The sequence below is a fragment of the Bos indicus genome, chromosome X (assembly GCF_029378745.1).
Source record: "Bos indicus isolate NIAB-ARS_2022 breed Sahiwal x Tharparkar chromosome X, NIAB-ARS_B.indTharparkar_mat_pri_1.0, whole genome shotgun sequence".
NCBI classification, from domain to species: Eukaryota; Metazoa; Chordata; class Mammalia; order Artiodactyla; family Bovidae; genus Bos; species Bos indicus.
This window is the reverse complement of record NC_091789.1, coordinates 80,234,076-80,260,797: the sequence shown is the minus strand read 5'-3', so window position 1 is coordinate 80,260,797 and position 26,722 is coordinate 80,234,076. Positions and strand designations below refer to the sequence as shown.

The window sequence follows — 26,722 nt, the reverse complement described above, 5'->3', positions numbered from 1 at the left end:
ATCTGCATATCTGAGGTTATTGATATTTCTCCCAGCAATCTTGATTCCAGCTTCTGTTTCTTCAAGTCCAGCGTTTCTCATGATGTACTCTGCATAGAAGTTAAATAAGCAGGGTGACAATATACAGCCTTGACGTACTCCTTTTCCTATTTGGAACCAGTCTGTTGCTCCATGTCCAGTTCTATCTGTTGCTTCCTAACCGGCATACAAATTTCTCAAGAGGCAGATCAGGTGGTCTGGTATTCCCATCTCTTTCAGAATTTTCCAGTTTATTGTGATCCACACAGTCAAAGGCTTTGGCATAGTCAATAAAGCAGAAATAGATGTTTTTCTGGAACTCTCTTGCTTTTTCTATGATCCAGCGGATGTTGGCAATTTGATCTCTGGTTCCTCTGCCTTTTCTAAAACCAGCTTGAACATCAGGAAGTTCATGGTTCACATATTGCTGAAGCCTGGCTTGGAGAATTTTGAGCATTACTTTACTAGCGTGTGAGATGAGTACAATTGTGCAGTAGTTTGAGCATTCTTTGGCATTGCCTTTCTTTGGGATTGGACTGAAAACTGACCTTTTCCAGTCCTGTGGCCACTGCTGAGTTTTCCCAATTTGCTGGCATATTGAGTGCAGCACTTTTACAGCATCATCTTTCAGGATTTGGAATAGCTCAACTGGAATTCCATCACCTCCACTAGCTTTGTTCGTAGTGATGCTTTCTAAGGCCCACTTGACTGCACATTCCAGGATGTCTGGCTGTAGGTCAGTGATCACACCATTGTGATTATCTGGGTCGTGAAGATCTTTTTTGTACAGTTCTTCTGTGTATTCTTTCCATCTCTTCTTAATATCTTCTGCTTTTGTTAGGTCCATACCATTTCTGTCCTTTATCGAGCCCATCTTTGCATCTCCATTGCTGCCCTGCAAAAAGGGTTCATCAGTACCACCTTTCTAGATGCCATATATATATGATATTTGTTTTTCTTTCTGACTTATTTCACTCTGTATAATAGGCTCTAGGACCAGAGATCAAATGGCCAGCATCTGCTGGATCATCGAAAAAGCAAGAGAATTCCAGAAAAACATCTATTTCTGCTTTATTGGCTATGCCAAAGCCTTTGACTGTGTGGATCACAATAAACTGTGGAGAATTCTGAAAGATATAGGGATACCAGAGCACCTGACCTGCTTCTTGAGAAACCTATATGCAGGTCAGGAAGCAACAGTTAGAACTGGACATGGAACAACAGACTGGTTTATCAAGGCTGTATATTGTCACCCTGCTTATTTAACTTATATGCAGAGTATGTCATGAGAAATGCTGAGCTGGAAGAAGCACAAGCTGGAATCAAGATTGCCAGGAGAAACATCAGATCAGATCAGATCAGATCAGTCGCTCAGCCGTGTCCGACTCTTTGCGACCCCATGAATCGCAGCATGCCAGGCCTCCCTGTCCATCACCAACTCCTGGAGTTCACTGAGACTCATATTCATCGAGTCAGTGATGCCATCCAGCCATCTCACCCTCTGTCGTCCCCTTCTCCTGCCCCCAATCCCTCCCAGCATCAGAGTCTTTTACAATGAGTCAACTCTTCGCATGAGGTGGCCAAAGTACTGGAGTTTCAGCTTCAGCATCATTCCTTCCAAAGAAATCCCAGGGCTGATCTCCTTCAGAATGGACTGGTTGGATCTCCTTGCAGTCCAAGGGACTCTCAAGAGTCTTCTCCAACACCAAAGTTCAAAAGCATCAATTCTTCGGCGCTCAGCCTTCTTCACAGTCCAACTCTCACATCCATACATGACCACAGGAAAAACCATATCCTTGACTAGACGAACCTTTGTTGGCAAAGTAATGTCTCTGCTTTTGAATATGCTATCTAGGTTGGTCATAACTTTCCCTCCAAGGAGTAAGCGTCTTTTAATTTCATGGCTGCAATAACCTCAGATATGCAGATGACACCACCCTTATGGCAGAAAGTAAAGAGGAACTAAAATGCCTCTTGATGAAAGTGAAAGAGGAGAATGGAAAAGTTGGCTTACAGCTCAACATTCAGAAAACGAAGATCATGGCATCTGGCCCCATCAGTTCATGGGAAGTAGATGGGGAAAGAGTGGAAACAGTGTCAGACTTTATTTTTTTGAGCTCCAGAATCAGTGCAGATGGTGATTGCAGCATGAAATTAAAAGACGTTTACTCCTTGGAAGGAAAGTTATTACCAATCTAGATGACATATTAAAAAAGCAGAGACATTACTTTGCCAACAAAGGTCCATCTAGTCAAGGCTATGGTTTTTCCAGTAGTGATGTATGGATGTGAGTGTTGGACTATACAGAAAGCTGAGCACTGAAGAATTGATGCTTTTGAACTGTGGTGTTGGAGAAGACTCTTGAGAGTCCCTTGGACTGCAAGGAGATCCAACCAATCCATCCTAAAGGAGATCAGTCCTGGGTGTTCATTGGAAAGACTGATGCTGAAGCTGAAACTCCAATACTTTGGCCACCTCATGTGAAGAGTTGACTCATTGGAAAAGACCCTGATGCTGGGAGGGATTGGGGGCAGGAGGAGAAGGGGACGACAGAGGATGAGATGGCTGGTTGGCATGACTGACTCGATGGACATGAGTTTGAGTGAACTCCGGGAGGCCTGATGTGCTGAGATTCATGGGGTCGCAAAGAGTCGGACACGACTGAGCAACTGAACTGACTGAACTGAACTGAGGTTCATCCACCTCATTAGAACTGACTCAAATGTATTCCTTTTAATGGCTGAGTAATCCTCCATTATACATATATGTACCACAGCTTCTTTATCTGTCTATGGACATCTAGGTTGTGTTCATGTCCTAACTATTGTAAATAGTTCTGTAGTGAACATTGGGCTACATGTGTCTTTTTCAATTGTGGCTTCCTCAGTATATGTTCTGGAGAAGGCAATGGTACCCCACTCCAGTACTCTTGCCTGGAAAATCCCATGGACGGAGGAGCCTGGTAGGCTGCAGTCCATGGGGTCGCTAAGAGTCGGACACGACTGAGTGACTTCACTTTCACTTTCATGCGTTGGAGAAGGAAATGGCAACCCACTCCAGTGTTCTTGCCTGGAGAATCCCAGGGACTGGGGAGCCTGGTGAGCTACCGTCTATGTGGTCGCACAGAGTTGGACATGACTGAATCGACTTAGCAGCAGCAGCAGTATATGCTCTATTGGCAGTTTTTAAAGTATTGCCTGTCAAGGCTTAATAGGGATTTGAAACAGGATAAAAATTATTATAAACATGTAAATACAGATACTATTTGCCACTTTTACAATTTCACAATAATATTTCCATTTTGTGTACTTAGTTCTGCAACTGTTTAACTTGTTAAGTGGTTCAAGATGAAAATATAAATAATCCTGTGATTATTTTCCCCCAACATCTTATGACTGATGTTTAATGAGAGAAAGCAAGAAAAGACCACATGTTGCTTCAAAATTAGCAACACAGAGCCTCTCCCTCTTACTTTCAATATTTATAGTTTAAAAAATTCTAGAATTTGGCTGCTTTTTAAAATGACAGATTCAGGAATAAAAAATACTTTTTTTCCTGAAATGCTTTCTGTACCACTTAAATGTAACACTTAAAATGTATTGTTACATTTTAGCCATCTCAATACTGTCTAATCTAAGGGTGATAGATACTCTAATGTTCTTTGCATCTTTGGAGTTCTATAGATTTTTAAAATCTTGGACAAATGAATGAATAAATGGGGAAGTGGTTGAGGGCTTAGAACAGTGATATGAAGGTAGTGTGAGGTGAGATCTCTGTCCCAACTCCAAATAACGCACATGTAAAAATTATGAAACTAAAACATGAATTTAAAAAAGCTATGAAGTAAAAATTTTTGAGCTTTTTGGGGGGATATCTTTCTATTTATTTGTATTTCAAATTTCTTTCATCAGTATCTTAAAGTTTTCAGTGTACAAGGTCTTTCAACTCCTTACTTAAGTTTACTTAAGTGTTTTATATTTTCATGCTATTTTAAATGGGATTTTTAATTCCCTTTTCAGATAGTTTATTGTTTTTCTTTTCTGATTTTTATTACCACAGTTTATTTGCCTTCTTTGAACTTCATATAAATGGAATCACAGTACATGTTCTCTTTTGTTGCTGGCTTCCCTCGTGCAATACAATATTTTTGATATTCATACATGCTATTGCATGTGTCTTAAAATTTTCCTTTTATTGTCTGAATACACCATCATTTATTTATCCATTTTCCTTTTATAGATGTTTGGACTTTTTCCAATTGCTATTATAAATAAAGTCACTAAACATTTTTTGTACAACATTTTGTACATTTTTTTGTGGATATATATTTTTATTAATCTTTGATAAATACTTAAGAATGGGATTGCTGAGTCATATGGTAGGGTATGTTTAATTATATGAAAAATTGCCAAATAGTATTTTTTTTCAAGTCATTTGTACCATTTTTCACACAGTTGGCTGTGTTTTTTGTTTTTAAATTTTATTTATTTATTTTTTAGTTTTGGCTGTGCTGGGTCTTCATTGCTGCTTGGGCTTTTCTGTAGTGGTGCTCAGGTTTTTTCACTGTGGTGGTTTCTCTTGAAGCGGAGCTGGGGCTCTCAGGTGCACAAGCTTCAGTAGTAGCAATGCTTGGGCTTAGTAGTTGTGGTTCCTAGGCTCTAGAACACAGGCTCAAAGGTTGTGGTACACAGGCTTAGTTGCTCTGCAGCATGTTGATCTTCCCAGACCAGGGATCAAACTTGTGTCCCCTGCATTGGCAGGCATATTCTTTTCCACTGAGCCACCAGGGAAGCCCCCAGTTGGCTGTATTTTGATTGTTATTTAATTAAATATACATATCAATTTGGGATGAACTGACATCTTAGCAATATTGAGTCTTCTCATCAATGAACATCATATGTGTCTCCATTCTCATTTTTTTTCTTTCTCTCATAAACGTTTTGTTGTTAATCAATAAATGAGATGATTCATTGTTAAAACATAGAAATGAAACTGATTTTTATAAGTTCATTTTGTAACTTGCAACTGTACTGAATTAGTGACAAAAATACACAATGGGGAATGGATAGTCTCTTGAACAAATGAGACTAGATAGCCACATACAAAAGAATGAACTTGGGCATTTATTTTAACAGCATATAGGGCTTCCCAGGTGGCACAGTGGGAAAGAATCGCCTGCTGGTGCAGGAGACATGGGTTTGATCCCTTGATCAGGAAGATCCTCTGGAGTAGGGAATGGCAACCCACTCCAGTATTCTTGCCTGGAAAATCCCATAGACAGAGGAGTCTGGTGGCCTACAGTCCACAGGGTCTCAAAGAGTCAGATATGACTGAGTGACTGAGAATGCACAGCACACACAAAAATCAACTCAAAATGAATTAAAGACTTAAATGTAATTAACACTTGTAGAAGAAAATATAGGGGAAAAACTGCATGACATTTGTCTTGACAATGATTTTATGGATATGGTACCAAAAGTGTAAGTAACAAAAGCAAAAATGAACACGTTGGACTATATCAAACGAAAAGGTTTCTGCATATCAAAGGAAACAACAGAGTGAAAAGACAATCTAAGGATTGGGAGAAAATATTTGCAAGCTATATATCTCATAAGGGGTTATGCTCCAAAATATATAATGAATTCCCACAACTCCATATTTGGGGGGGGGAAGCAATAGCTCTATTTAAAAATGGGCTATAGCCTTGATTAGATATTTCTCAAAGATACACAAATGGCAAACAAATATATGGAAAGACATTCAACATCAGGTAAATGCAAATCAAAACCACAATATCACCTCAAACATGTTAGAATGGCTATGAACAGCAACAACAACAAACCCCCAAAAGACAGCATGTGTTTGCAAGGATGTGGAGAAAGTGGAACCCTTGTATATTGTTGGTGCAAATGCTAAGGAAAACAGTAGGGAAGTTCTTCCAAAAATTAAAAATAGAACTACCATATGATGCCCTGATTCCACTTCTGAGTACTTTTCCAAAAGAATTGAAGAAATAGTAGCACTCCCATGATCACTGCAGCACTATCTGAAACAGCCAGGACGTGGAAAGCACTTAAATGCCCATCAACAGATGAATGACTAAAGAAAAAAAAATATATATATATATATATACACACATACATACACACAATGGAATATTATTCAGACTTTAAAAAAGAAGGAAATTCTGCAATATGTGGCAACATAGATGAACTTTTAGAACATTAAGTGAAATAAACCAGTCACAGAAGGACATATACTACTACATGGTTCCACTTAGCTAAGAAAACCTGAAATAGTCAATATCCTACAAGCAGAGACTAGAACGGTTGTTGCCTGGGGCAGAGGGTAAGGGAAATGAGGAGTTGCTAATCAATGGGTATAAGGTTTCAGTTATGCAGGATGAATAAATTCTAAACAACTGCTATACAATCTGCCAGGGAATAAAACAGCTTTTCCTTGAATGCTAACAATCATGTAAGTTCACTGCTGTGTGCTGTGCTTAGTCGCTCAGTCGTGTCCAACTCTTTTGCGACCCTATGGATAGCAAGCAGCCCTCCAGGCTCCTCTGTCCATGGGGATTCTTGAGGCAAGACTACTGGAGTGGGTTGCCCTTCCCTCCTCCAGGATATTTTCCCAACCCAGGGAGCGAATCCAGGTCTTCCGCATTGCAGGTGGATTCTTAACCGTCATAACCACCAGGGAAGCCCAAGAATACTGGAGTGGGTAGCCTATCCCTTCTCCAGCAGATCTTCCCGACCCAGGAATCAAACCATGGTCTCCTGTGTTGCAGGAGGATTCTTTACCAGCGGACATACCAGGGAAGCCCACTAGTAAGTTCACTAGTTTCCTCAAAAGGAAATAGTGTGTTCTGGTTCTGTTTCTGGTTTTGCTCCAATGTTTGGGTTTTCTCCGGCCCGCCCAAGACAAACCGATTTCTCCGGAGAGCGAAACCCAAGGCTCTGCCGCCCAGCCTGACTGACTGCATTGGCATGGTGAAAAGCAGAGCAGAATCCACTTACAAGGTTTCTCAGTAGGGTGCTGAGCTGGAACAGATCCCTCCTTGTCCCCCGCATTTGTTTTGCAAGAAAGCTTTAGCTTCCTAGGCCTTACGAGTTCACATACATGTGGTGTTCTCACTCAGAATCTGATATCACTCTTTCAAGCCTCAGCCATGGATTTTTTTAAACTTTTGAGGTACATTGTTCACCTTTTTGTTGGAGAAACACGGAAGTGAAGCAAAGCGAATTCCACTTCGCGCAAAGAAAGTGATTTCCCAAGGCCTAACCAGAGCGCGTACAGAGATCATTTCTCAATCGAGGGATAAGTTCATAGTTCTGACATTCACACCCGGGGTTACGCTACACAATCTGACAGGGGCACGTTAATTTCATGCTGTGAAAGGCTGAACTACCCAGAAGAAGATTTATAAGGAGGTCTAAAGTATTTCTTGGCTTCACATTAGGAAACTACGTATTTTGGTGGCGGGAGGGTGTTGTTTTGCCCTTGGCGAAATGGGAAGAGGCCTCTCAGCACCAAGAAGGAAAATTTCCAACCGAAGCTGTGTGTCAGCCTGGGAGCAGCAGGGGGCGGGAGACGCTTGACAGTCCGCTGCGCTTTTCTCCTTTCTCGTGACGCGTCCCTCCACCTCGCTGGCTGCTTCCGGTCGGGGCGTCACCCGGAAGTCGAGAGGAGGGAGGGTTGGGTCAAAGCGGCGGCCTGGCGGCGTTGGGTGGAGCAAGAGAAGCAGCTGAGGGAGGAGTTGGGGCTGCCGCCGCAATCGCGGTGGTCTCCGCCGCCGTCGCCATCGCCGCCGGGGCTACGGTGACTTCTGCCGGAGTGTGAGATCGGAGGCCACGCGTGTGGATTTGTTGCCGCCACCGGCTGCGTAGCTCCGGAGGTTTAACCATAGGACAGAGAAAAATACAGGTAAGCCCTGTATCAGTCCCCTTCTATTGGAGGGGTATTCTGTACTGTCTGTCTGTACTACTGAGTGGAACAAGAATATCATTTTAATATGAGGGTGTTTCCAAACTCTCTCTTCTTCACAAGTCAGGTATTTACTACAGTCTTGTTTTACCTCCCCTAGCAGAGCATAGAGGAGGGGAGATTAGGTCCTGACCCCCTGTCGCTTTCTTGTCCCCTCCTGAGGAAGTGTCCTGGTAGTCCATAGCCCATGTTACCTAATTAATTGATGGTACAAGGTCTGTGCACTGTATTGGAAGTCACATGGACTGATCACCGTTAATGAAATAATGTAAAGAAATTGTATATCTTGCTTCTTGTCTCGTTCTGGGAGTATGCACTAAACTGGGAGAAGACTTTTGTTTCCATTTCATTTTGTTCATTCTGCCCCCTTCCCTGTAAAGCTACCCTCCATCCTTATTGTACTCTGTGGCATCTTTGTCTTTGACACTTTTTGTTGTGTATGTTGAGGTTTATCCTAAGCACTAGCAACTCTTCTATCTTTTCACAAGCCTTTTTTTTTTTTCAGCATCTGATATTTGTTTTAATTACAGCCTCTTCATCTACAGTAGTATGACTTTGTATTGAGAATATGTGCAGAACATTGAATTAAGTAGTATTGAGGTGTGGGGTGTGGTAGGGGTATACACAAGAAACAGGACAAAGTCCCTGGCCTAAAGAGAGTTTACATTCAATTTGAGTTCAAAAAGAGCAAGCAAAAATAACCCCAACATACCACAAGCTTTACTTCTGTGAGAGATCTAAGGCAACATATTCTTTCTTATAAATTCCTCATTGTAACTGCTTTTATCTACATATTTAAAAATGCATGGCAAACTTTCATCTAGACTTTTGACACCCCAGTGAGTGAAAATTTTCTCTTGCCAGTTGGGAAAGTAAATTGTGAGGAGAGATTTGTCTGTCATGATACAGGCATTGGCATAAATGAGAAAGATATTTGGGGGTTTTGTCTCAAAAGTCCTTCTACTCATCTTTATTTAAGGGAAGTTCACCTTTTAAAGGTTTTACAGTTTTGCTTTTAAACAAATCTTTCTTAGGATATAAATCACAATGAGGGTGCAGGGTGGGAGAGAAACAGATGACAGTTGGCCTATTTCAGTTCAGTTTGTTACCCCAGCAACCATGTGTTTCATTTGTAGATCTGTCTTCAGGTGGCTTTCATATCACTTGTTTACTTAATTGCTGAGATAGTATGGCAGAAATAGTGTCACAATACTTTTCGAATGTGTTGCATTAAAGTGAAAGGGTAAGGTGTTTCTGGTTTCACAAATATGTTCCAGCACTATTAGAAAACTGATTTCATCATCTTTGTGGGCTCAAATGTGTTGATATTGGTAGATTACATCAGTTTTCACAGATACTTCTATCTTTGAAGGAAATGAATATAAAGTAAGCCAATTAACTGTGCTTTGTCCCATGTTGCCCATCTTTTTTTAGAATTATACAACTATGGCTGAAGGATTAAATTTTTTAACCTATTTTTGCTTTATAGTTCTCTAGTGTAGACATTCGGAGAAGGCAATGGCACCCCTGTCCAGTACTCTTGCCTGGAAAATCCCATGGACGGAAGAGCCTGGTAGGCTGCAGTCCATGGGGTCACTAAGAGTCGGACACGACTGAGCGACTTCACTTTCACTTTTCACTTTCATGCATTGGAGAAGGAAATGGCAACCCACTCCAGTGTTCTTGCCTGGAGAATCCCAGGGACAGAGGAGCCTAGTGGGCTGCTGTCTATGGGGTCGCACAGAGTCGGACACGACTGAAGCGACAGCAGCAGCAGCAGCAGCAGTGTAGACATTTGGTTTTCTAGACCTATAATCAGGAGATTTTTCCAGACCTGTAGTCAGGGAAGCATTTTAACAATTTACTAATTGGAATAAATGGGTTATTCCACATCTTACAGAAATTATTTACCTTAGTTAATTTTGTTTCTAAACAGTTAAAGTGTTTTGTTTGATATTGTAATTGCTCCTGATCTGCTTGTGGATTTGATGTCACAACCAAAGCAGATAGGGAGGGAATAATACTGGAATTACTTCCTTCCCCTGATCCCACCTGAGTTTACAGAACACTGTATATTTCTTGAAAATGTGGAGAAAATTGTTTCCCAACTCCTGAATGTTTACTTGAAGCATGCTACCTGCCACTCAGGAGAAAAGGGCATTAAGAGGGCTTCTGTTAAGACCTAAAACACTTATCAACAAAGGTAGAAGAATGGAAAGGAAGAATTTCACAGTGGAGAGCCTGCTGAACAAAATTGTTTGGCATATTTAGGATAAATTTGTAGCTGATCTCTAGGGTCATTAGGATACTAAGAGTTGATATTGAGCTAACCAAAGCTTAGAGAGCTTAGTTGTTAAAGAGTACATGTAATTTCCTTTGTTGATCCTTTCACTTAAAATGGTAGGGAGAAAAGGTGTCTGACTTTTTTGGTAATGATAAAATTATTTAGTCTAAGAATTCTAATTGAACTACTAATCATTAATATAATAGTATTAAAATAGAAAGTATATTGTGTTGATTATTGGTAAGTATATTAATAATATTATTAAAACAGTAATATTAATATGAATTGTTTATATACAGCTAATTTCATTTTGACCAATAAATGCTTTCCCTTATTTTACTGTTAGTTATTAATATCAATTTTTAGTCCAGATTTATAGCCATAATATCTTGGTAATAATTACTTATCATAGCTGTAAGTACCTTTTTTTTACATATTAGCAATCAAATTGGTGTCGTATGTCATTAAGTATTGTCCATCTAAAGCAAGGTATTTTATCTTGCTCATCTGTTTCTAATTAGGTAATAATAGGAAGGCAATGGCACCCCACTCCAGTACTCTTGCCTGGAAAATCCCATGGATGAAGGAGCCTGGTAGGCTGTAGTCCATGGGGCCACTAAGAGTCAGACACGACTGAGCGACTTCACTTTCACTTTTCACTTTCATGCATTGGAGAAGGAAATGGCAACCCACTCCAGTGTTCTTGCCTGGAGAATCCCAGGGATGGGGGAGCCTGGTGGGCTTCCATCTATGGGGTCGCACAGAGTCAGACATGACTGAATCGACTTAGCAGCAGCAAGATTTATTTTAGTCATAAAAACCTTTGTAGCCTTCAGATTGTTTTAAAGCCTTAAATTCATTGTATGATGATAGATAAAGGAATAAATTAATATTTGACTTTGAATGTCACAGTATGATTAAGATTGCCTAATGAGGATGTGAAGAAAAGGAAACCCTCATACACTGTTGGTGGGAATACAAATTTGTACAGCCACTGTGAGAACAGTATAGCAGCTTCTCAAAAAATTAAAAATAGAACTACTATATGACCTGGCAGTTCTACTCCTGGGTATACACCTGAAAAAACCAAAATGACTGATTTGAAAAGATATGTGTACCCCAATGTTTATAATAGCATTGTTTGCAATTGCTGAGATATTGAAGCAGCCTAAGCATCCATCAACAGATAAATGGATAAAGCAACTGCATACACACACACACACACACACACACACACACACACACACGATAGAATATTACACATCTATAAAAAAGGATGAAATCCTGCCATTTGCAACAACATAGATGGACTTGGAGGGTATTATGCTAGGTGAAATAAGTCAGACAGAGAAAGACAAATACTGTATGGTATCACTTATATGTGGAGACTGAAAAATACAGCAAACTAGTGAATATAACAAAAAAGAAACAGACTCATAGATAATAGAGAACAAACTAGTGGTTACCAGTGAGAAGAGGGAAGAATGGAGGGGCAAGATACAGGTATGACATTAAGAGTACAAACAATTGCATATGAAATAAAGAAGCTATAAAGGATATATTGTACAACTCAGGAAATATAGCCAATATTTCATAAAAACTATAAAGGAATATAACCTTTAAAAATTGTGAATCACTATATTGTAATACCTGAAACCTACATAATACTGTAAATCAACTGTATCTCAGTAAAAAAAAAAAAAAAAAAAAAAGATTGCCTTAGAGTTTGTCCACTTTGTTTATGATAAAACTAACCTGTGAATTCCTGTTTCTTAACTTCAGGGCAAATGATAAGTCATGGGATTTTGAATCTTACTTTTTCTTTCTGTTGTGCATAAGTGATCCCTTCATGGATCACCACCTTGTGGTGGCGAAGGGGCTAACTCATTGAAGCTATGAGTCATGTTCTGCAGGGCCACCTATGATAGATGGGTCATAGTGAAGAGTTCTGATAAAATGGGGTCTACTAGAGAAGGAAATGGCAATCCATTCCAGTATTCTTGCTGTGAGAACCCCATAAACAGTATGAAAAGGCAAAAAGATATATGCCAGAAGCTAAGCTCCCGAGGTTGGAAGGTGTCCAGTATGCTACAGGAAGAGCAGAGGGCAATTACTAATAGCTCCAGAAAGAATGAAGTGGCTGGGCCAAAACGGAAATGACACTTAGTTGTGGATGTGTCTGGTGGTGAAAGTAAAGCCTGATGCTATAAAGAATAAACAATATTGCATAGAAACCTGGAAGATTAGGTCCATGAGTCAAGGTAAGTTGGACATCTTCAAGCAGAAGATGCCAAGAGTGAACATCGACATCTTAGGAATCCGTGAACTAAAATGGATGAGGATGGGTGAATTTAATTCAGATGACCGTTATGTCTACTACTATGGGCAAGAAACCCTTAGAAGAAATTTAGTAGCCCTCATAGTGAGCAGAACAGTCTGAAATGCAGTACTTAAATGCAATCTCCAAAATGATCTTGGTTTGTTTCCAAAGCAAACCAACATCACAGTTATCCAAGTCTATGTCCCAACCTCTAATGCCACAGAAGCTGAAGTTGACTGGTTCTATGAAAACCTACAAGACCTTCTATAACTAACACCCAAAAAAGATCCTTTTCATCATAGGGGACTGGAATGCAAAAGTAGAAAGTCAAGAGATACCTGGAATAACAGGCAAGTTTGGCCTTGGAGTACAAAGTGAAGCAGGGCAAAGACTAGCAGAGTTTTGTCAAGAGAACACACTGGTCATAGCAAACACTCTTTTCCAGCAACACAAGAGATGATTCTACACACAGATATCACCAAATGGTCAATACTGAAATCAGATTGATTATATTCTTTGTAGCTGAATCTGGAGAAACTCTATACAGTCAGCAAAAACAAGACATGGAGCTGACTGCGGGTCAAATCATGAGCTTCTTATTGCAGAGTTCAGGCTTAAATTGAAGAAAATAGGGAAAACCACTTAACCATTCAGGTACGACCTAAATCAAATCCCTTATGCTTATACAGTAGAGGAGACAAATAGATTCAAGGGATTAGATCTGGTAGGCAAAATCCTGAAGAACTATGGACAGAGATTCATAACACTATACAGAATCAGTGTTCAAAACCATCCCCAAGAAAAAGAAATGCAAGAAGGCAAAGTGGTTGTCTGAGGAGGCTTTACAAATAGCTGAGGAAAGAAGAGAAGCAAAAAGCAAGGGAGAAAGGGAAAGATATACCCAGTTAAATGCAGAGTTCCAGAGAAAAGCAAGGAGAGATAAGAAGCCCTTCTTAAATGAACACTGCAAAGAAATAGAGGAAAATAATAGAATGGGAAAGACTGAAGATCTCCTTAAGAAAATTGGAGATATCAAGGGGACATTTCATGCAAGGATGGGCATTATAAAGATCACAAATGGTTAAGTGCCTAGCAGAATCATAAGAGATTAAGAAGAGGTGGCAAGAATACGCAGAAGAACTATACAGAAAACATCTTATTGACCAGGTTAACCACGATGGTTTGGTCACTTGCTTAGAGCCAGACATGCTGGAGTGTGAATTCAGGTGGACCATAGTTAAAACTACTGCAAACAAAGTTGGCAGAATTTTAGCCAAGCTGTTTAAAATCCTAAAAGATGATGCTGTGAAAGTGCTGCACTCAGAATGTCAGCAAATTTGGGAAACTCAGCAGGGGCCCCAGGACTGGAAAAGGTCAGTTTTCATTCTAATCCCAAAGAAGGGCAATGCCAAAGAATGTTCCAATTATCATACAGTTGTGCCCATTTCATATGCTAGCAAGGTTATGCTCAAAATCATTCAAGCTAGGCTTCAACAGTAGGTGAACCGAGTACATTATGCAAAATGCCAGACTGGATGAATCGCAAGCTGGAATCAATATTTCCAGGAAAAATATCAATAAGCTCAGATATGCAGATGATACCACTCTAATGGCAGAAAGTGAAGAGGAACTAAGGAGTCTTTTGATGAGGGTAAAAGAGGAGAGTGAAAAAGCTTGCTTAAGACTCAACGTTAAAAAACTTTAGATCGTGGCACCTGTTCCCATGACTTCATGGCAAGTTAAGGGGGATAAGTGACAGATGTTATTTTCTTGGGCTCCAATTTCACTGCAGACAGTGACTGCAGCCATGAAATTAAAAGGCTTGCTCCTTGGAAGGAAAGCTACAACAAACCTAGACAGTATTAAAAAACAGAGATGTTAACCACGATGGTTTGGTCACTTGCTTAGAGCCAGACATGCTGGAGTGTGAATTCAGGTGGACCACAGTTAAAATTACTGCAAACAAAGTTGGCAGAATTTTAGCCAAGCTATTTAAAATTCTAAAAGATGATGCTGTGAAAGTGCTGCACTCAGAATGTCAGCAAATTTGGGAAACTCAGCGGGGGCCACAGGACTGGAAAAGGTCAGTTTTCATTCTAATCCCAAAGAAGGGCAATGCCAAAGAATGTTCCAATTATCATACAGTTGTGCCCATTTCATATGCTAGCAAGGTTATGCTCAAAATCATTCAAGCTAGGCTTCAACAGTAGGTGAACCGAGAACTTTAAAAAATATTTATTTGGCTGCATCAGGTCTTAGTTGTGGCATATGGGATCTAGTTCCCTAACCAGGGATTGAACCTGGGCTCCCTGCATTGGGAGCCTTGAGTTTTAGCCACTGGACCACAAGGGAAGTCCCAAAAGTTTATTCTTAAATGTACAGTGGATTCCAAGACAACACTACATTCTAGCTATAGGTGGCAACAGATGTTATGACAGGGGATTCAGATATTTAAATTGGAATAAAACTAAGGATCATCATCATTGCCTCAGGCACAAGGAACAGCTTACTTGCTGCCAGATTTCTTAATTGTACCTGTGGCCAGGGGACTTTTCCCCACAGCCTTGGCTTTTAGCCTCAAGTTTCTTCTGCTCCTCCTTCTGTTTCTGCTTGAATACCGTATCTTCCTCGTCCGTCTCCTTGGCTTGATTCTTGGGCTGATTCAGGGGCTTCTTGCCACCTTTGCTGCCCAATATGGTGCCTGCCAGCCCTTCCCCAGACTCTGCCACTGGAAACAAACTTGTTTGTGTCAGTTTTTAAAACATTGTGCATGTAAGTGATACCATATGCTGTTTGTCTTTCTCTGTCCAACTTACTTCACTTAGTGTGATAATCTCCAGGTTTATCCATGTTGTTGCACATGGCATTATTTTGTTGTTTTTAATGGCTGAGTAATATTCCATTGTGTATACGTACCACATCTTCTTTATCCATTCTTCTGTCAATGGACATTTAGGTTGTTTCTATGTCTTGGCAATTGTAAACAGTGCTGCAATAAGAATCGGGGATCTTTAATCCATTTTGAGTTTATCTTTGTATATGGTGTTAAGAAGTGTTCTAATTTCATTCTTTTATACGTAGTTGTCCAGTTCTCCTAGCACCACTTATTGAAGAGAGTCTTTTTCCCATTGTATATTCTCGCCTCCTTTGTCAAAGATAGGGTGCCCATAGGTGTGTGGGTTTATCTCTGGGCTATCTTGTTCCATTGGAGAAGTGAGTTATTTTATCTCACAGGACACATGAGAGGGTTAGAATTTGAAGGTAAGTGGTTTTTCCTAAAAGGTAAGGAGGTGATCCAGGGCTGAAAATAAGGGAAATGTTTTAAAAACTGACAGAATGGGATTGGACCCCTTAGGTCTCTTCCCTTTCATGCTGCAGTAAGGTGATGCGTCCACCTGCCCCCCCCCCCAACTTCCACCCACCTTGAGTGATAGGAGACCCAGAGGAGAGTCTCTGACCTAAGTGAACCTGACAGGCTTTGAGCTCCTGGACAGGGGGCAGAGTGAAGGGCACTGAAACAAAAGGCTGAGAACAGGGAGATTGAGTGGAAGTCTTCAGACCGAGTGGTTAGCCCCTTCCCCTCACCTTGCTTTAAATTTAGTGTCCTGGTATATGCTTACCAGGCAGGAGATTGGAGAATTATTCTTCTGAAAAACAAATGACCCTATAGAAAAGAATTCCAGACATTAACATGTCAGTGTTTTACAATGAAAAAAACAAAACAAAACAAACAAACAAACAAAACAGCTAGCTGCTAAAAGGATGGGGTCTAGAACTAGACTTTTTGAGTTTAAATTCAGGCTTAGCTACTTATTAGCTGTGTGACCTTGCAAAAGTTACTTAACCTATTTGTGCTTCTGTGTTCTCATTTGTAAGAGGGGAGTAATTGTACTGTTTACCTCAAGGTTATTGTAAGGGTTCAATGAGTTAACACATGCTAAGTAACCACTCAATAAGTGTTAGCTGAGGAAAGAGGTGGTATTCAGGGACTTCCATCGGAGAAGGCAATGGCACCCCACTTCAGTACTTTTGCTTAGAAAATCCCATGGATGGAGGAGCCTGTTAGGCTGCCATCCATGGGGTCGCTGAGAGTCAGACACGACTGAGCGACTTCACTTTCACTTTTCACTTTCATGCATTGGAGAAGGAAATGGCAGCCCACTCCAATGTTCTTGCCTGGAGAATCCCAGGGATGGGGGAGCCTGGTGGGCTGCCGTCTATGGGGTCGCACAGAGTGGGACACGACTGAAGTGACTTAGCATAGCATAGCATAGCATAGCTGCCAAAGGCAGTTCTAGAATTTAAATGATATTCCACAGTGACCAGCAGACTTTTTTCCTTAGTGTGGAAGCTGATACCTGAACAGAGGCTTTGACCTCACAGTAGGTAACTTACCCCAGTCCCTCTCCATCATCCCCAACACTTTCTTTTAGGAACCCTTTTGAGCTATAAGACTGGCTCAGCAATGAGCTCTTCTTATTCATTTACTCTATAAATGTTTATTGGGTGCCTGCTGTATGCCAAGGACTGTTCAATCTGCTGGAATGATAGCCGTGAAGTGGGTCGATAACAATACTAGCATTTACTGAGTACTTACTGTATGGTAGGTTTTGCTAAGTGCTTTATATAAAGTCACTTAATTCTCATAAGAACTCTATGAAACAGATGCCATTAACATTCTTGTCTTACAGATAAGGAAACTGAGGCGCAGAGCTTCAGTAGCATGCTCGAGGTCACACAGCTAGAAAGCAGTAGAGACAGGAATCATATCCAGTCCCTCTGGCTCTTAACTCAGTCTTTTAACTGTTATGCCTCCCTGCTCTTATGGAGCTTACATTTTAGAAGAAGACAAACAGTAAATAGAGAAAATAAAAATCAAATAGCAATAAATGGTATGAAAAAATATAAAACAAGAAGATTGTGATCTAGCAGGATTGGTGGAGGGTAACTTTCAGTGAAGTGGTTTATGTTTATGAGCACCAGACGAGATAAGGGACAGTTCTCTAGGAACTGATTGCTTAGTGTACTGCTGTCTACAGATTTACAAAATGTCCTTCCTGTAATTTAATTCCTAATCCTACCTCAAGTTCAGTTCAGTCACTCAGTCACGTCCGACTCTTTGCGACCCCATGGACTGCAGCATGACAGGCTTTGCTGTCTATCACCAACTCCTGGAGCTTGCTCAAACTCATGTCCATCGAGTCGGTGAGGTCATCCAACCATCTCATCCTCTGTTGTCCACTTCTTCTCCTGCCTTCAGTCTGTCCCAGCGTTAGGGTCTTTTCTAAGGAGTTAGTTCTTTGCATCAGGTGGCCAAAGTATTGGACCTTTAACTTCAGCATCAGTCCTTCCAATGAATGTTCAGGACTGATTTCCTTTAGGATTGACTGGTTTGATCTTGCAGTCCAAGGGACTCTTAGTAGTCTTCTCCAATAACACAGTTCAAAAGCATCAATTCTTAGGCACTCAGCTTTCTTTATGATCCAGCTCTCACATCCATACATGACTACTGGAAAAACCATAGCCTTGACTAGATGGACCTTTGTCGGCAAGGTAATGTCTCTGCTTTTTAATATGCTGTCTAGGTTGGTCATAGCTTTTCTTCCAAGGAGCAAGCATCTTTTAATTTCATGGCTGCAGTCACCATCTGCAGTGATTTTGGAGCCCAAGAAAATAAATTCCGTCACTGTTTGCATTGTTTCCCCATCTATTTGCCATGAAGTGATGGGACCAGATGCCATGATCTTAGTTTTTTGAATGTTGAGTTTTAAGCTAGGTTTTTTGCTCTCCTCTTTCACTTTCATCAAGAGGATCTTCAGTTCCTCTTTGCTTTCTGCCATAAGGGTGGTGTCATTTGCATATCTGAGGTTATTGATGTTTCTCCCAGAAATCTTGATTCCAGCTTGTGCCTCATCCAGCCTGGCATTTCACATGATGTACTCTGCATATAAGTTAAATAAGCAGGGTGACAATATACAGCCTTGTTGTATTCCTTTCCCAATTTTGAACCAGTCCGTTGTTCCATGTCTAGTTCTAACTATTGCTTCTTGACCTGCATACAGATTTCTCAAGAGGCAGATAAGGTGGTCTGGTGTTCCCATCTCTTTAAGAATTTCCCATACACACACACACACAAAGAATTTTCCACAGTTTGTTGTGATCTACACAGTCAAAGGCTTTGGAGTAGTCAACAAAGCAGAAGTAGATGTTTTTCTGGAATTCTCTTGCTTTTTCTATGATGCAGCAGATGTTGGCAATTTGATCTCTGGTTCCTCTGCCTTTTTAAAATCTAACTTGAACATCTAGAAGTTCTTGGTTTATGTACCATTAAAGCCTCGCTTGGAGAATTTTGAACATTATTTTGCTAGTGTGTGAGATGAGTGCAATTGTGCAGTAGTTTGAACCTATAAATTTTGTTTTTATTTTATTTATTTTATTTAAGTTTAAAGTGTACAATATGTTGGTTTTCTTTTTTTTTTTACTTTACAATATTATATTGGTTTTGCCATACATCAACATGCATCCGCCACGGATGTACACATGTTCCCCATCCTGAACCCCCCTCCCACCTCCCTCCCCATACCCTCTGGGTCATCCCAGTTCACCAGCCCCAAGCTTCCTGTATCCTGCATCGAACCTGGACTGGCGATTCGTTTCGTATATGATATTAAACATGTGTTAATGCCATTCTCCCAAATCATTCCCCCCTCCCTCTCCCACAGAGTCCAAAAGACTGTTCTATACATCTGTGTCTCTTTTGCTGTCTTGCATACAGGGTTGTCATTACCATCTTTCGAAATTCCATATATATGCATTAGTAAAGAGCAACATTTCATGGGCATTGATGGCTTACTGTATACAAAGGACTGTGCTAAGCAGTTTGCACAGATTGTCTCATTTTAACCTCAGCAATGTTATTATTACTCTTATTTTTCAGCCATGGAAAACTGAAGCTTAAAGAGACAAAGTGACAGGCCTAGGGCTTTAAAGGTGGCAAGTAGCAGAACTAGGATTTAAACCAAGGTAGCCTGATTCCATGGCCATTGTTCTTAAATACTTTCCATTTTTATAGATGAAGGGATTTCTCCAAGGTAACTCTTTTTTAATAAACAATAATAGCTAACTTTTATAGAGATTCAAAATACTATTCTAAACATTACTGGGTCTTCACAATTTCAGAGAAGCTTATGCATAGTTTGGAGCTTCAAAATAGGATAAGTAACATATTTTGAGTGAATAGCTTCTAGTGCTCTATGATTTTATCAACCCCAATTAGAAAATTTATAAGAACTAATATGCATAAGTTATTTCAACACAAAGCCAGAGCCAGGATTTGATACCAAGCCATTTGACTTCAAGTGTAGTACTGTTACCCACTCCATTGCAAATAAGCAAGGTGAAAAGACAGCCTTCAGAATAGGAGAAAATAATAGCAAATGAAGCAACTGATAAAGAATTAATCTCAAAAATATGCAAGCAGCTCTTGTCACTGAGTTCCAGTAAAATAAATGACCCAATCAAAAAATGGGCCAAAGAACTAAACAGACATTTCTCCAAAGAAGTCATACAGATGGCTAACAAACACATGAGATGTTCAACATCACTCATTATCAGAGAAATGCAAATCAAAACCACAGTGAGGTACCATTTCATGCCAGTCAGAATGGCTGCTATCAAAAAGTCTACAAACAATAAATGCTGGAGAGGGTGTGGAGAAAAGGGAACCCTCTTACACTGTTGGTGGGAATGTAAACTAGTACAGTCACTATGGAGAACAGTGTGGAGATTCCTTAAAAAACTGAAACTAGAACTGCCATACGACCCAGCAATCCCACTGCTGGGCATACACACTGAAGAAACCAGAACTGAAAGAGACACGTGTACCCCAATGTTCATTGCAGCACTGTGTTCAATAGCTAGGACACGGAAGCAACCTAGATGTCCACTGGCAGACAAATGGATAAGAAAGTGGTGGTACATATACACAATGGAATATTACTCAGCTACGAAAAAGAGTGCGTTTGAATCAGTTCTAATGAGGTGGATGAAACTGGAGCCTATTATACAGGATGAAGTAAGTCAGAAAGAAAAACACCTATACAGCATATTAACACATATATATGGAATTTAGAAAGATGGTAACAATGACCCTATATGTGAGACAGCAGAAGAGACACAGATATAAAGAACAGATTTTTGGATTCTGTGGAAGAAGGCAATGGTGGGATGATTTGAGAGAATAGCATTGAAGCATGTATATTACCATATGCGAAACAGATCGCCAGTCCAGGTTCAATGCATGAGACAGGGTGCTCAGGGCCAGTGCACTGGGATGGCCCTGAGGGATGGGATGGGGAGGGAGGTAGGAGGAGGAGTTCAGGATGGGGGACACATGTACATCCATGGCTGATTCCTGTCAATGTATGGCAAAACCCACTACAATATTGTAAAGTAATTAGCCTTCAATTAAATAAATATATTAAAAAAAAAGATAGCAGATAGCTTTTCTTTTTTCAGTGTACCTTGGGAAATCAATATATTGAAATTACTGTTAACAGTTCCCAAGGAATGTTTGTTAAATTATTTGTAATTTCCTAAGACTTTTATATATCTAAAAACAAAACCTGAATAGAGACTTTTTCTTCATGGATTTGGAAACCGTATAAGGGAATGGTCTGGAGTGAGAGCGCTGGTGTCAGATTGTTCTCTCATCTGCATTCCTTGATTTACTGAGTCAAACTTGAATAGGCAACTTTGCCTTCCAGGCCTCAGCTCCGTTAATTGTGAAAAAAGCATAGTATAGTATCTTCCTTGTAAGTATGAGGACTAAATGAGGCAACCTTTCTATAAAGTCCTGGGCAATGTCCCTTTTGGCTGGCTACCTCTCATCCTGGAAATGGATTGTCATTCATCATCCATGTAAAGTGAAGCTTTGGTTCCATTACTTTGGTTTCACCACTGCCATACAGTGTCCATGAGCTGTAGAACAGGCACTTGCCTGACATACTGTTGCTTGATGGCAATTTTTTCTTTTTATTATGGTAAAATTATAAAACAAAACTTAACCTTTTTTTTTTTCTTTTTGGCCACTTGGCATGTGAGATCTTAGTTCCCTGACCAGGGATTGAAACTGCACCCCCTGCAGTGGAAGCTCGAAGTCTTAAGTGCTGGACCACCCAGGAAGTCCCAGCTTAAACATTTTTAAGTGTACAGTTTGTTGAAATTAAATACATTCACATTGTTACGCCACCATCACCACCATCCATCTCTGGAACTTTTTATCTTCCCAAAATGAAACTTTGTACCCATTTAAACAAAATTGATGGCAGTTTTTATTTGTTTTCAACTTTATGACTGAGGCTGGTAGTTAGGAGAAATATTACTCATATAAAGAAAGACATAAAGAGATGTGATTAAAAATCTATATTATCCCCAAAGCATAATCCATAGGTGAAAAAAAATGGATATATAGACTTTATTAAAATTAAAAAAAAAAACTGTGAAAGAAAATGAAAACTCAAGTCACAAACTGGGATAAAATATTTGCAAATCACATTTCTGGCAGAAAGTTATATCCAGAATAAAATTTAAAAAGCCTTAAGTCAACAATGCGGGGGAGGGCAGGGAGGGAGGCTCTAGAGGGAGGGGATATATCTATACTCATAGTTGATCACGGTTTTGTACGGCAGAAAGTAACACAACATTTTAAAGCAATTATCCTCCAATTAAAAATAAATGTTAAAAAAACCAAGGCAAAATGATTTATAAAGAAAAAAATAATGAGAAATAATCCAATAGGCAAAAGATCTGAATAAACACCTCACCTAGATATTCAAGTAACAAATAAAAGAAATGCAAATTAAAATCATTAGAGAAATGCAAATTAAAACCACAGTGTTGATTGTAATAAATATACCAGTCTGATTCAGGATGTTCATAGTTGGGGAGGTTGCATGTTGGGGTGAAAGGAGTAAATGGGAAATCTCTGTACTTTTTGTTCAATTTTTCTCTGATCTAAAAATGCTCTGAGAAATAAAGTTAAAAAAAATCACAATGAGATACCATATTGCTCCTATTAAAATGTCAAAACAAAACCAACAATACCAAAGGTTAGCAAGTCAGAGCGACTGGAACATTGCTAGTAGGATTGAAAAATGAAATAGCCACTTTGGAAGACAATTTGTTAGTTTCCTATGAAATTAAACATTTTTATCATATGACTCAGCACTAATTTCTAGCTATCTATCCAAGAGAACTGAAAACTTACATTCATACAAAAACCTGACATGAATATTTATAGCAGTATTATTCAGCATTAGTCACCCCAGATTGGAAAAAACTCAGTTATTTCAACTGGTGGATAAACAGGTTGTTATATATCCACACTGTGGAATACTACTCTATGATAAGAAAGGAACTACCTATTGATTCGTGCAATAACACAGGTGAATCTTAAAATGCATTTAGCTAAGTGAAAGAAGCTAGATTTAAAAGGCTACATAATGTATTATTCCATTTATATGATAATCTGAAAAAGCAAAACTATAGGAAGGGAAAGAGATTAGTGGGTGCCAGGGTTTGGGGATATAGGGAAGTGTTTATAAAGGAGCAGCATGAGAGAAGTTTGGAAGTAATGGAATGGTTCTCTCTCCCTCCCACCCCTCCCACATACCCTTCTTGCCAGTTCTCACCAAATCAATAGATACGCTGTTGGTTAGTGTTAATATTTGTTCTGAAGAAAAAGGGAACTATTTATTCTCTTAAGATGTATGTCAAGTTGGTAACATATACACTACAATTCAATTAATGAAAGTAAATGTAACTTTTTAACTCTCAAGTCATGTAGAAAGTCATAGAAATGTCCTTTTCAATTAAAAATGGGAAATCATATATTAACAAAACAAAAAAAACCTTTTCACTTCACTGGTATTTACTGATCATACCAGGAAAACTTTTACCACTGCTAGGTCATTCAGTAGACCATTTGTGTAAGGTAATGATAAATTTTTTGAGCATAGTATATCTACTTGAGCTTCTTGGACTCTTACAGAAAAGCATTTATCTTGCGCTCTAGGCAGCCCAAAATGGAAGGTGCTAACAAGAGATAAGTACTTTTCTTTCACAAGTATTCTGAAATTTTAAATATTATCAAGAGCAAGATTTTAATATACATTTTCAAAAGGCTTATTTAGTTTTAGTGCTTCTTTTTCTAATAAATTAAAATCTTCTCATAAACATCAGGAATCATATGACCATTGTAAAACAGCTTGCTAGAGCTAGACATAGCCCAGTATTCTAACAGGATTGGATTAATCAAAGTGGAATTTCAACTTCTTTGAGGAATATACATGGGCGGTGGTCTGAATTGTCTAATTCCTAGGATTTATGGGTTTGACCAGTGCTTCTCCTATGGCTCAGTGGATAAAGAATCTGTCTGCAATGCAGGAGATAGAAGAGATGCAGATTCAGTCCCTGGGTCAGGAAGATCCCCTGGAGGAGGAAATGGCAACCCACTCCAGTATTCTTGCCTAGAAAGTTCCATGGACAGAGGAACCTGGTGGTCTACAGTCCATGAGGTCACAAAGAGTCAGACACCACTGAGCACATAGCACAGGCAGGCATGGGGTTGACCTCACATGGGTTGTTAGTCACTCTCTTTCAGTAAATAATATATTAACTGTAGAAAACTTCATAAAGCACAGCAAAAAATCGTAACAGTACTATCAGTATTACTACTCTCCAAGATAACTTTATATAGTCTTCCAAACTTTTTCATGTGCAAATATATACTTTGGTCTGTCTATGTCTCCTTTGAAAACAAAGACTTATTATTCAGTATACTATTGACTGTCTCTCTATGTCAGAATATTTAAATTTCATAGCTGTACAGTATTCCACTAAATACATGGATCATCATTTATTTTACTAATCCTCATTTTTTTGAGTCTTGTATCCAGGTTTTTTGTGTGTGTGTGTGAAGAATATTATGTTTATACAGTATCTTTGATTGTCTTTCCATTTATTTCCTTACAGCTACCACTCTGACATGGCAGTACTGCTTTCAGGAATATACTGTAAGGAAATAAATGGAAAGCTTCTTTTTCATAACAAAAATAATATATATGCTCATAATAATAAAAAGTCACAGGGTGAAAAAAGTAGAATGCTCTGAATTCCCAGCCCCTCCTCAGAGAAAGTGTTAGCACTTTCTTTTGTATTCTAAAACACTTCAGTGCATTTTCAAGCCTTTGTAATACCTATTTCTGCTTTTTCCTCTTTACACACATGGGCTTATACTATACATATACTATTTTGCACTTTGCAGGTTTCATTTAGCATATCTTGTTCATCTTGTGTGAAGAAATATAGACCTACTTCATTTTAGAGAATGATTGTATGATATTTCATCATGTGGATGTGCTGTATTTTATTTAATTAGTTCCTTTTTGGTTAACATTTAAAGTTGTTTTCAGTTCTGTTCTATAATAAACAGTGCTTCAATGAATATCCTTGTATATATATCTTTATGAGCCTAACTTCTAGATTAAATTCCTAGAGGCTACCTTCTAGATAGCATATTGAAAAGCAGAGACATTACTTTCCCAACAAAGGTCCGTCTAGTCAAGGCTATGGTTTTTCCAGTGGTTATGTATGGATGTGAGAGTTGGACTGTGAAGAAAGCTGAGCACCGAAGAATTGATGCTTTTGAACTGTGGTGTTGGAGAAGACTCTTGAGAGTCCTTTGGACTGCAAGGAGATCCAACCAGTCCGTTCCGAAGATCAGCCCTGGGTATTCTTTGGAAGGAATGATGCTAAAGCTGAAAGTCCAGTACTTTGGCCACCTCATGTGAAGAGTTGACTCATTGGAAAAGACTCTGATGCTGGGAGGGATTGGGGGCAGGAGGAGAAGGGGACGACAGAGGATGAGATGGCTGGATGGCATCACTGACTCGATGGACATGAGTCTGAGTGAACGCCGGGAGTTGGTGATGGACAGGGAGGCCTGGCGTGCTGGGATTCATGGGGTTGCAAAGAGTCGGACACAACTGAGCGACTGAACTGAACTGAACTGACCTTCTAGATAAAATTCCTAGAAGTGAAATTGCTAGATCAAAGGGCATGTGCATTCTAAATTTTGGTAAATAGTGCCAAATTGCCCTCCAGAAAAGTGGTACACATTTATACTGCCACTAACAGCATATAAAAGTGGTGAGTACTTTAAAAGACTTTTGATACATACTGCCAAGTTGTCCTCCAGAAAAATATAATTTCATGCTTTCACTAGCAGTGTAGGAGTGTGTCTGTCTAACCATACTGGAGTGGGCAGCCTATCCCTTCTCCAGTGAATCTTCCCCATCCCGAATTGAACCAGGGTCTCCTGCAGTGCAGGTGAATTCTTTACCAGCTGAGCTATCAGGGAAACCCTGATACTTCTAACAGTATCTGCCTAAGTGTGGTTAGACAGTACTAACAGTATTACTACTCTCCAAGATAACTATATATAGTCTTCCAAACTTTTTCTTATGCAAACATTCACTTTGGTCTGTCTGTGTCTCCTTTGAAAACAAAGACTTATTATTCAGTATACTATTGACTGTCTTTGTATGTCAGAATATTTAAACTTCCTAGCTGTACAGTATCCCACTAAATACATGGAATTGAACCTGTGCCCTCTGCAGTGGAAGTGTGGAGTCTTAATGGCTGGACTGCTTGGGAAGTCCTGATATAGAATTTAGTTTAGTTTAAGTATATTATATAGAGAATTAACTTTTATTTTTTTTCAAAGTGAGTAACTGATTGTCCCAAGGTCATTTGTTAATGAACCACTGTTTCTTCACGTACTTGAAATGCTGTCACTATTTTATATATAGTGATATAAAGTTGTATATATAGACACCCTCCTTATCACTCTTTCAAAATTAGTGTGTCCTCAAATATTTATTCTTTCATTTGAACCTGAGGATTATTGTGTCAGGTTCTCCCCGCCTCAAAATTCCACTGACTCTCTTAAATTTATAGACCAATTTGCAGAGAATTAACCTCTTTTAACAATATCTTCCTACACATTTCTTATTAAATTTATTACTGAGTATTTAAAATATTTTCTTCAG

At 39.4% G+C, this 26,722-nt stretch overlaps 1 protein-coding gene and 1 pseudogene across 1 annotated transcript in view; one reads left to right on the top strand and one right to left on the bottom strand.

Annotated features, from left to right (window-relative positions):
* Window positions 1-7,726: 7,726 nt before the first annotated feature.
* Window positions 7,727-26,722, top strand: part of ATP7A (ATPase copper transporting alpha) — a 130,921-nt gene continuing 111,925 nt past the window's right edge. Inside the window, exon 1 of the mRNA XM_070783433.1 lies at window positions 7,727-7,947. The gene's annotated coding sequence lies outside the window, so the exon portion shown is untranslated. The remainder of the gene's footprint in view (window positions 7,948-26,722) is intronic.
* Window positions 15,118-17,022, bottom strand: LOC139181541 (translation machinery-associated protein 7-like; annotated as a pseudogene).